The sequence below is a fragment of the Myzus persicae genome, unplaced genomic scaffold, assembly GCF_001856785.1.
Source record: "Myzus persicae strain clone G006 unplaced genomic scaffold, MPER_G0061.0, whole genome shotgun sequence".
In the NCBI taxonomy this organism is placed as follows: domain Eukaryota; kingdom Metazoa; phylum Arthropoda; class Insecta; order Hemiptera; family Aphididae; genus Myzus; species Myzus persicae.
Genome location: NW_019103864.1, coordinates 46173 through 56760, shown reverse-complemented (window position 1 = coordinate 56760; position 10588 = coordinate 46173). Strand labels below are relative to the sequence as shown.

The following is a 10588-nucleotide window of genomic DNA, read 5'->3' as shown; positions in this document are numbered from 1 at the left end:
CGACTGCCCGTGGACACGACCTTATAGCAAACTGGTGGTTGCAAGTTAATTGTTGTCGTACCGGAGAGTAAAAACAAAAAAACAAAATTGAAAACAACGATTTTAATTCTTACAATTACATATTATATACTAGTATGTATGTATTTTTGTTGAAAATAAACATCATTCGAGATTATAATTATTTTTTTTCTGATTCACGCTAATGGAAACTGGTTGACTGCCAATTCATTTAAATATTGAAATTTAAAACTAACCGCATTATTTTTAATGAAAACTTTGACGACAAAACAAATCCAATTGAAAATAATAACTTTTGGAGGTATGTTTATATTATAATAATAATTATTATTATTATTATTATTTGCGTCTAAAATACAGTAATCTCATAAAAAATGTAGCTTATCATGATTCATAAACTGTTATTATATCGAGAGATGGAAAATTGAATCTCAGTTTCTTAAAATATATTTAAATATTACAGTAGAATGAATTAAAATGTCTTTTTTACGGTTTTTTATTTCAACGAATTTGTATTAATTATTTTAGAGGATTATTTTTTTATAAAAACTTTTATTTTGCATTTATTTATACAATGAGTAAATAACCTTTTAACCACAATTTTACCTTTATAATTACAATTAATTTACAAAAATATTTAATCGTGTTTGTAAACTCTACAGTAAAAATTGAAAATTGTTACTCGGCGAAGCATGTCACAAGCCACAGTAGGTACTCAATTTAATTAACAAACTATCCAGTTTGTACTTAATCTTGTTTCTGAAATTGAATGTATTCTAGTTATTTTTGTGTATAGAAAAACACTGCATAAATTTTGTATCTATATTATTAAACCGTTGTGTTAATATTTATAAATTTGACTTACACATATTAATTTCTTAAACACAAAAATAATATTAAATTTTAAAAATAAATTATTGGATTGTAAGTTAAAAAGTATATAAATTTAAATAATCGTGTATTAAAAAGAAATATTGCCGAATTATTTTGACGCAAATAGTCAATGAAAAATGTATTTTAAATTAATACCAAACAGGTTGCGGACTGCGGAAGACATCAGTTTTTAATTCAACATTTTTTTTAAATATGAGATCGCGACAACTTCTGTTTTAAATAACTATAATAACTAATTAATCGATTTATTAGTTTTCTAACGGGAATTCAAATACTCATTTAACAAATTTAATTTATCAGTTTTTACAAATTCAATGAAAGTAAATTGTGTGCGATTCATTACAAAATCAAATGATGATTTTTGTCCATATAACGTAAATAACATATTATTTCATTATATCCATAGATACATTTATTAGTTAATAGTTTAAATTATACCCAAATAATCCGATTTAAAACTAATGTTTTTGAATTATTCAATAAGTAAATGCTTACTCAATTTAACAAATTATTTTGTAGGACAAAAATATATTATTTAGCCGTTTTGTATTGGCAAACTCAAGAATGCGACTTTATAATATTATTCATCAATTGTGTGGCATGTAAGATATTTAATGAACCAAATCACAAAATCTGTTGATTTTATAGAAATTTTCACTGCCTTTTGTTTTAAGTACCTACATATTAATGCGGGTAACTAACAGGATGGATATTTTTTTTTACTCCTTAAGAGAAAAGGTAAAGAGAAAAAATTATATCGCCAAGGATAATGGCCTCGAATTGCACGGATCTCTATGTAATCTTTGTTTCTGACAAAGCTTTTGTCTGGTACGTAAAACATAAAAGGACAAAGAAATTCCGGTAAGTCTTTTTTTTTGGTTTAGCCTAATTGTTATCTGAGCCATTTTTTCAACCTCACTCTTAACTCCAAATGCTTCGGAAGATAAATAAATAAAAAAAAATACTCTTGTACTATTCATTGAAATTTATTTTGTGTTGGCAAGGTTGAGATGGTCTTTTAGTTTCCATTTGACAATAACAACGATTTGAGAACACTATTCATAAAAACAAAATCCAACGTTTTGTATTTAAGAACAAAAAATAATTAGAGCTCATGAGAGCTACATTTCATTTCCTTAACTCGTTGTAATTTATTTATTACAATTATTATATTATAGTAAGATAAGAATGCATGTGTAGGTAACGGAATTCATTCAGAAATGTCAGTAAAATACATGTTTGATTAACAATAGAAAACAGAAAAACAATTTTATGTTTAATATCACTCCGTAAACGATTTTACCCGTATCACATTATATCTGAAATAATAAATTGAGGTCGATGAGCATCAATTTTTAACAGCAACATAATATCATCATATATTATAGGCATTGGGCTGTTTTTTTTTTTATCAATGGACTCGAGTACTTACGGTACAGTAAAAAATAATTAGCAATCGACTACGTAGGTACTCAATGATGTATAGTTCGAGTGCGGAGTGCTCAAATTAATATGATAAATATGCGTACAAATCGCATTCGACGATGGATCCGAATTATTATTCGAAGACGTAATAATAATACTTCAACAATGATGACGTCGTGCGTAGGTGCAGGTACAATAATATTAGAATTCTAATTTTTTTTTTCTTCTTTAAACGCCATTAGTTTCGTCCATTCAGTCGAGTAATTTTTTTCTCCCGACAAACACTCCAAAAAATCCGCGCTTACCTACTTTCGACGCTTTCGCGAAAAAATCATTTCTACTGCACAGTTTGAATATTCGACGACAAAACATCGGGCAAGCTAACCTGCATGGGTTTCCACGTCGATAATTAAATCCGTTTGAACATTGGAACAAACGAAACTAACGTTTTGTAGGTCCACATGTAAGTGTATAATATTATAATGTACTCACGTATAATGTATTCGTGCGCAATGTTTCGGGGATTATGCACTAACCCATTTAAAATGCGGTAGGCCCCACAGTTATAATATTGGAATCCTGCACCCCCCCCCCCCCCATTTGCCCGTGATTAATTCCGTTATTTTACTATGCGCACCGTACGCAAATAGTTGTGCGTTTCGGATTTAAAATTTATTTCGTTTCGTTCTTTTTTTCCAACAGCGATTTCGCGACCGCCCAAAGGTATTATTATTACTATTATTATTACTATTGCAATAGTCGTATGGCCTGCAGGATTGCCCCGTTTCGTGTTCACTTCGGGCTTTAATAATTTTTTTTGGTAGAATGACGAAAAAATAATAGCGATTATCCGCACGGGTTTTCTGCTGCAGTACGAGAGCATGTTATTATTATTATATTATAGGTACCTACCTATATGATACTCGTATTGTTGGCTATATCTGAGCGTGTAATCGCAATTATATGAACTAGCTTATCCTGTTATCCTTCTCCTCGGTGGTTTACGGACTGTTATCTTATCATATACGATGTTGTATACTGCGTGTATAATGTATAAACTATATATATATATAAACACACCAGATACCTATTGGAAATATGGGATGGGGTTTTAAATTGTTAGTAAAGGAGGTTATTAAATGAAATATATTGTTATGAAACCCACGCGAAACTATCAGAAGCGTATCCTCAGTATTAAATCCTCGAGACGAGCGGAAAAACGTGCTCGACCAATGGATTTCGAGAAAATAATCTGATTGGGGATAATTTATATATATATATATATGTGTGTGTGTATGGGATATTATGAAGAAAACGGTCTCTATTCAAGGTTGAGATATTTATACTTAGCGTAACACGATGCGACTCATAATATTACATTTCCGCGTTGCATCCAATTATTTGGTTAACAAGACTTGATAAAAGTTAATAAACTTGAGATATGAGAAGTAGAATTTTATTTTAAATGCTGTAGAAATTAACAGGGGCAATTAGTTGTTATAGTCTACAACGGTTTCTTTTTCATGGAAACCAATATCTAAACCGTAATCTTGCTTTTGTTGAATAATATTACATTTTTATTATTACATTAGATAACCTATTGGAATTTGAAAATAGAACTAATAAATAAAAATAAAAATAAACTATAAATAATAAGAATAAATAAATAAATATAAATAAAAATAATGATTTCATTTAGCTAATGATGTCTCAATCTTACCACAAGGGTCAACAAATTTAAAATAATACTAAAGTAATATGAACTATAATATTGGTGATTGCAAAATATAAGTATCGTTGATGTAGCACATCGTTTAAAGACATTATAATTTAAGATATTATTTAAAATATTACAACTTTTAGAAAGTAATTTAAAACGTCGTTAGAAAAGAAAACTTATTAATATTTATTAGAATATTATGTTAAGTAATATTAAATTTATATTTCGTTGTATATCCTCAACGTTTACCTTATGCCTTAAAAAAAAAATTAATTTTAAAATACGGGTGGAAACATGAATAATATTGGTTGGTAAAAATATGTAGTGTACAATCGATGAACCATGGTGGGATGACAACAAACCAGTGTCAAAACAATAACGGTAAAATATTATCGAGGCTTTTACACCATTACGTCATTTAAATTACAGTATTGTGGCTCATAATTCGAGTTTAAATTTAAGTTTAAGTGTTGACGACTAGTAAAACAATAGATAGGTAGTCTATAATTATTTTCCATAAATATATTCCAAGGTAAAAATAAACAATTTCTGGAACAAGTTTATGAGCAAGTACAATATTTTGGCCACTGTAAATAATGAAATTTAAAATGGAACCCGAAATTAAATGGCTTATTTTTTTTTTGTTTTAGTTTTGCTGTAAGAAAAAACTTGAATAATTAAAACAAAAAAATCGAGTTGATGGAAATTTATTGTTATAACGTTATACCACTCGCCTTTATATCTGTATCTCGTTTTCCACCCTCTATATTTCCCTAAATTTTGCCTATTCCAGGAAAACTGACCCAAATCGGCGGGACCACTCTGCTAAATGCCCCTCTGATCTCGCGTACTTCACGTCACGTACAAAACGAAAAGGGTTTTTTTATTCGCCACGGATCGCTTACCCCGACCCATTTGAAACACATAATTCAGCACAATAAGCGTTATACGCTAAACAAGACAGCAATGTGCACACACACACACACACACACGCAGACGACTAGGAGGAATACCGTTGCAGCTGTCACGGATAAAGATAATAAACTGCAAGATTGCAGCTAAGTCCCCTTCACGTGTGAACATTTCTTTTCTGTTTTTGTTTTTCATTTACATATAACATATAATATATTATCTTTCTGTACTGAAGCCTCAAACAAAACATGATGTCACGATTTCCATTTCAAGAACGTTACAAATATCGTTTATGTACCTAAAATATTACAACACACTGCAATTATACAACATATATATATATATCGCATTGTTAAGAACCCCTGGTAATATTAGTTAGTATTTAATATAGTTAGCGTATAATAATATTGTACAGCGGCGACTGTCTGGAAGGATTGCTGTGACAGCAATTCCAGGCAAGCGCTGGCTATAGACACGGCTCGTATAGCAAGCCGTGGCAGTTGGATTTTATAGTAGTAAGACAGAACATTGTGATTCTCTCCAGAACATTTTTATTGTCAGACCATTTATTAACATAATATATTAATTCATTAAATTTATTGTAAGTTTTCTTTTCAAATTTAAATATAGAAAGTGATAATTAGTTCGGAAGTGTTTGTTATTTATTTGTGCGCGGACATCTCAGGATTGCCCGTAACAGCATCATATTATTATGTATTGTTATAATGTATAAAGATCGGCTGATATGGTCAATTGGGGAGCGAGAAAATAAAACAAGCACTGAACCGCGCACGCGCGATGAAGTGTACTGAGAGAAAATACATTATTTACGGTGGATCGTGTGTTGAACGCTGAATTCGCAGAAAGCACGCTTATAACAGTGATAGAGGAATCCCGGCAGGGATTAAAGTTATATTGAATATAGCAAAATGTATATTTTGGATGGTATTTAGTAGACCGCAGTACAAGTTAATAGTACGAGGCGAGTTTTGGGCGTTCGTAGACAGTGGTCGAAGCAAAAGGATTAGAGTTCACTTATAAGAACGAGTTTTACAATACTTTTTATTATTCAGTTATTGTGGTCCAGTGTATATATATATATAGACGTGTCGAGCTCGTAACAGCTAGGTATCTATACATAGGTCGTGTGATTGTTATATGATCGGCTAAATCGCTTTCGAAACCAAGACCACCACAATCGTAGTATCACTCGACTATCTCAAAGTTGACCACATTATATTATAGTGTTCGACATGTACCCGACATAATGCACAGTAAACGGGCGCGTCACGCCGTGTTCATATTGTGTCCGTGTCATCGCGATGACGTCGTCGACGTGATTATTTTTCTGGAGATATTCAACCAATATTGTGTTATTGTCATTATTATTTGAATATAGTGTCAACAGACAGCGTGATTAATATAAACTATACGCGCAAATAATTGGTCGGTATGCGCGTATTGTACGTTGAACTTGTCCACGACATTATACAGTGTGCGGCGGTCGCTGCGCAGCATTCAAATGCATTACATTTTGAAAAATCTCGACTTAACGGGGCCAACCGTATCCAACCCACTCGCCGCCGCCAACGCCACAACAACCCTCACTCCGAAATGTTCGCAATCTCCCTCGACGCAGCAGCGACGACGGATTTCGCCGGGATCGGCAAAGTGATTGGGAGACCAAGACCAAGATGCACTTGGATCGTTTCCAAAGCGTCGTGTGCGGCCGCCACCGTCGGGTCTCTGGCAATTAACGCGCGACGGTATAGTGGCTACTACTTACCGTCTCCCACGACCCCCCGTCCCCGTCAACAATACTCTCCGAGCTCATAACGTATACCGTAGTTTATGCAACGTTACCGCGGTTGTAAATCAGGGACGCGGCACGGAGACCTGCGCCGAGGTGGTATACACCTATACCACCCGACGCGACGTACCTGTACGCACTATACGACACGTGCCGCACAACACGGTTTACGACATTGTACGGTTGCCGAATTTCGGGCACTTAATATTTAGCACGTCGTGCTGAAGCAGATGTTATCGACAGTGCTGCACTCTGCCGCCGCCTCTCTAGCCGGTTGAAGGATTTATACCTGAAATTCGACTCGAACCGCGCACTTATTGCGTACGCAAATAGGCCTCCTAATCTGCCGGCCCACATCCATCGGACACAAGTAATTATGTACGAGCGTTGATAGACGAATAACGGCCAAAATACCTACAGGCGAACGCAGTCGTAATTCTATAGAAAAAAAAAACCATTCAAAGTGCATTTACGATTCGGCGGCGACTCGTGTACAAGTGCAAGTGCACTACTAGCCAAACTCGAGAAAAATTAAAAACATAAATCGTATCTACACAACCGAGTAGGTACCCCGTGTGCTATAACGAATATGTTCCAAATCATGAAAATAGCGTAATATTTGGATTGTTGCGAAGGCCAAACGGCCGGAACGGTATCTCGGTGTACACGATAAGTGCAGTAGTGCACACAATCGCTGCGCACATTATTGCACAGTGCAAAAATGACAACAAGTCAAAACACTCAACTTGCGTTATACTTATGACTGATAATGTAATTGATGTGCACATTATTTTCGGTGCACTTGACCAGATGACAAATGGAATAAGCACATAGAATATTTAGTGATGTTAATTCGTACATTTCTTTGCATTTTCCGAAGCCTAATATGCGTACTTGATGAAACATAATGTATGTTTTACTAATATAATCAATTTTCAGTTATTACTTAAGGTATTGAGAGTTGGATATTGTACTCATTTAAAAAGACCAAAAATAACCGTAAATAAAATAATTAAATTGATATCAAAGTTAACATGGTAATGGCACAAGTTCTTATAGTATTTATATAGAGTTAAATGTGTTAAATTTTGATAAGTTATTAAAAAACATGTTTATCATTACTTGCTTATAAACATAGACACCTTCTCCCAATATGAGTGCATAATTTTAATAATAGATTTTAAAATAATCAAACGTTACTATGTCTAGATGTCGTACATTTTTTGGTTCCACAAGTTATCAATAAATAACATTAAATACTTCTATTGTGGTGTGTAAAGATTTAAAAACTAATATCATTATTTTTTTTAAATGTTGATCACCTATAGTATAATATACTAACTACTAAGACTTATCTAGGGTGGCACAAATGTTTTGAAGTATTTGAATTACTATTATAGTCAAATTGCTATTTAATTTTTTTATTAATTTAGTATTTTAGTCATAGTAAATGTTGTAACACTAAATTTATCACTTTATGTTAAAAATTACACATCCAATACAAGTTTATGAAAATAATGTGTCATCGATAAAAATACAAAATAATAAAAAGTATCTATTATTATTATTTTTTAATATTTGTTTTGTCGTGGCTTCAAAATCAATTGAAATAACTATTTTCAAAAATGTTTGTAAGTACTAGGTATGTGAAGATTGCTAACTAACCGTAAACTAATATATTATTTACACACAATATATATATTTAATTTTGGATGATTAACATTATATTTACTATAAGCACTCTTTGAGATTTCACGAAAATATGTCTTCAAATGTGTGAAATAAATAAGTATACCTAGATAGTAAAAAGTCAAGTTTGAGAAAGTATGATGATACCGACAGTAATACTTATATTTATTATACGAGAAATATAACTCAAGTATAAGTCGTTCATTAGTACGAGTAGTACTGCTTCTGAATTTGATGAATTGTTGGATACATAATACCACTTAAAAAAATTACAATCTATCATATTTTATTGTTATTCGATTAAATAAAAGGGAAGATAAACCTTCCATTGTTTAAATATTTTTATTTTGAATAAAATCAATAATGATAATACAAAATTAATGTATAAATGATGGTAGTACCTTTAATATGTAATTTTGATATTCCTGAAGGTTTTGAAACGAAATATAATAGTATAACATTAGAATTATTTTGACAGCACAAACAACCTATATTTACTATGCGTTTCAATTAAATTCACATACTCTCCTACATAATAACAACTTGACCAACTAATTGTTGACCCATTGGCTAATCCTATCGTAGCATTTTAGCTTGTTAAAGTTCCGTACAATTTTACAGAACGCTCATCAATCAACGGAATGTCATTGGCAAACTCTGTGGTCCAGAATTTTCTTAATCAATCCATCAAAAACTGATGGATACAAGAGAAGACTAATCACCCTACTTTCGTAATAATATCAGAATATTGTAATATCCGAACTGTTCTTATTAAAAAGTTGATATTTATTATTTTATTGTATAAATCGTTACGATTAATAATAATAATAATTAATTACAACTCACATTTGATTATAATATCATATTATTATATTCTTTACACATTGCGCGTGCATGACCTTTTCAGTTGAGCACTTGAGGTCTGCAGAGAGTTTGCTTGGATTACGGTTAATAATAAATGCACACAAAATGTTACTTAAAACTCACATCTTAATTTCGGGGGGAATTAAAGAAATATTATCGAATTATGTTGTATCTTCATTATATTTAACCGCCATGTAATAACGATGTTACGCCTCTCGGGTGATCTACCTCATCCGTCTTATCGGAGAATAATTGGGTTGCCAAGGAAACAACGTCTCGTGATTTTCTTCACTGCGACGCACAATATATATAGCTGCGGGAATGGATTATTAGGTTACACTCGCGTACTAATAGCGACAACAAAACGACAGCCGATTTAATTAGATTTTTGTTTTCGTTAGACCTCGCGAATCCGCTATAATATTATGTACGCGAACGCGTGACGCGTATAATATATTATATGTTTATAATTCAGTGGCGGTTTATCCCAGAGACGGGCCGCCGCGCGCAAAACTAAACAAATGCCAACAGGTATTTTTTTTTTTTTAAATGTTCGCACATAACCGTATTTATCGAATTTTTCGAGCATCGACGGGCCTCCCCGAGCCGAGGGCCCGTGGCATTTGCACGCATCGCACACGCGCGTATACGACACGCCACTCTGATATAATACGTTAAATCATATTTAAACATCACGCGCGTGGCGTGCATCGCCATTTAATAATTCCATTTCCACGCCAAGCGCCAATTAAACAATAATTTCGGACGGCATTGACACTGCGGAGCCGCAGCTGCAGTGCAGGCACCGAAGTCTGAGCGGAGTATATATTATTATAATAATAATATACTGCAACGTATCGAACAAAAAATGTCTACACCTGTCGTAAAACGTGTACGGCCGACTAAATCTTACGGCCCGCGGTCGGCGCGTGTGTGCGGGCCACATAAATTTCCATTTGCCGCGGGCGGCGCCGCAGTGGGTAGTTTTTCATATCGGCATTTCGGCAAAAAGCTTTCCTCCCCGACCGGAGGAGGGCGAGTGCCTATACGGCCGCGCGTACGACGTATATTTCACGGCGCATATTGTTACGAATCGCGGGAGGGATTTATTTTTATGCGGAAACCCCGAAGACGCCGCGGATCCGCCGTCGCGGCCCCCCCCCCCCATAAACAACGCGGGATACACTCGTCCAAACGAATATATCGGTAAAGGTACACGCACATACCGCACGATATAAATATTTATATTTATACAT

The 10588-nt window shown here is 33.5% G+C and overlaps 1 long non-coding RNA gene across 1 annotated transcript; it reads left to right on the top strand.

The window, feature by feature from the left end:
• The first annotated feature begins 2490 nt into the window (after positions 1 to 2490).
• On the top strand, positions 2491 to 5612 carry LOC111035588. The gene is made up of 2 exons (XR_002604658.1): positions 2491 to 2800; positions 4708 to 5612. It is a non-coding gene; the product is annotated as an uncharacterized LOC111035588 (long non-coding RNA).
• Positions 5613 to 10588: the final 4976 nt, after the last annotated feature.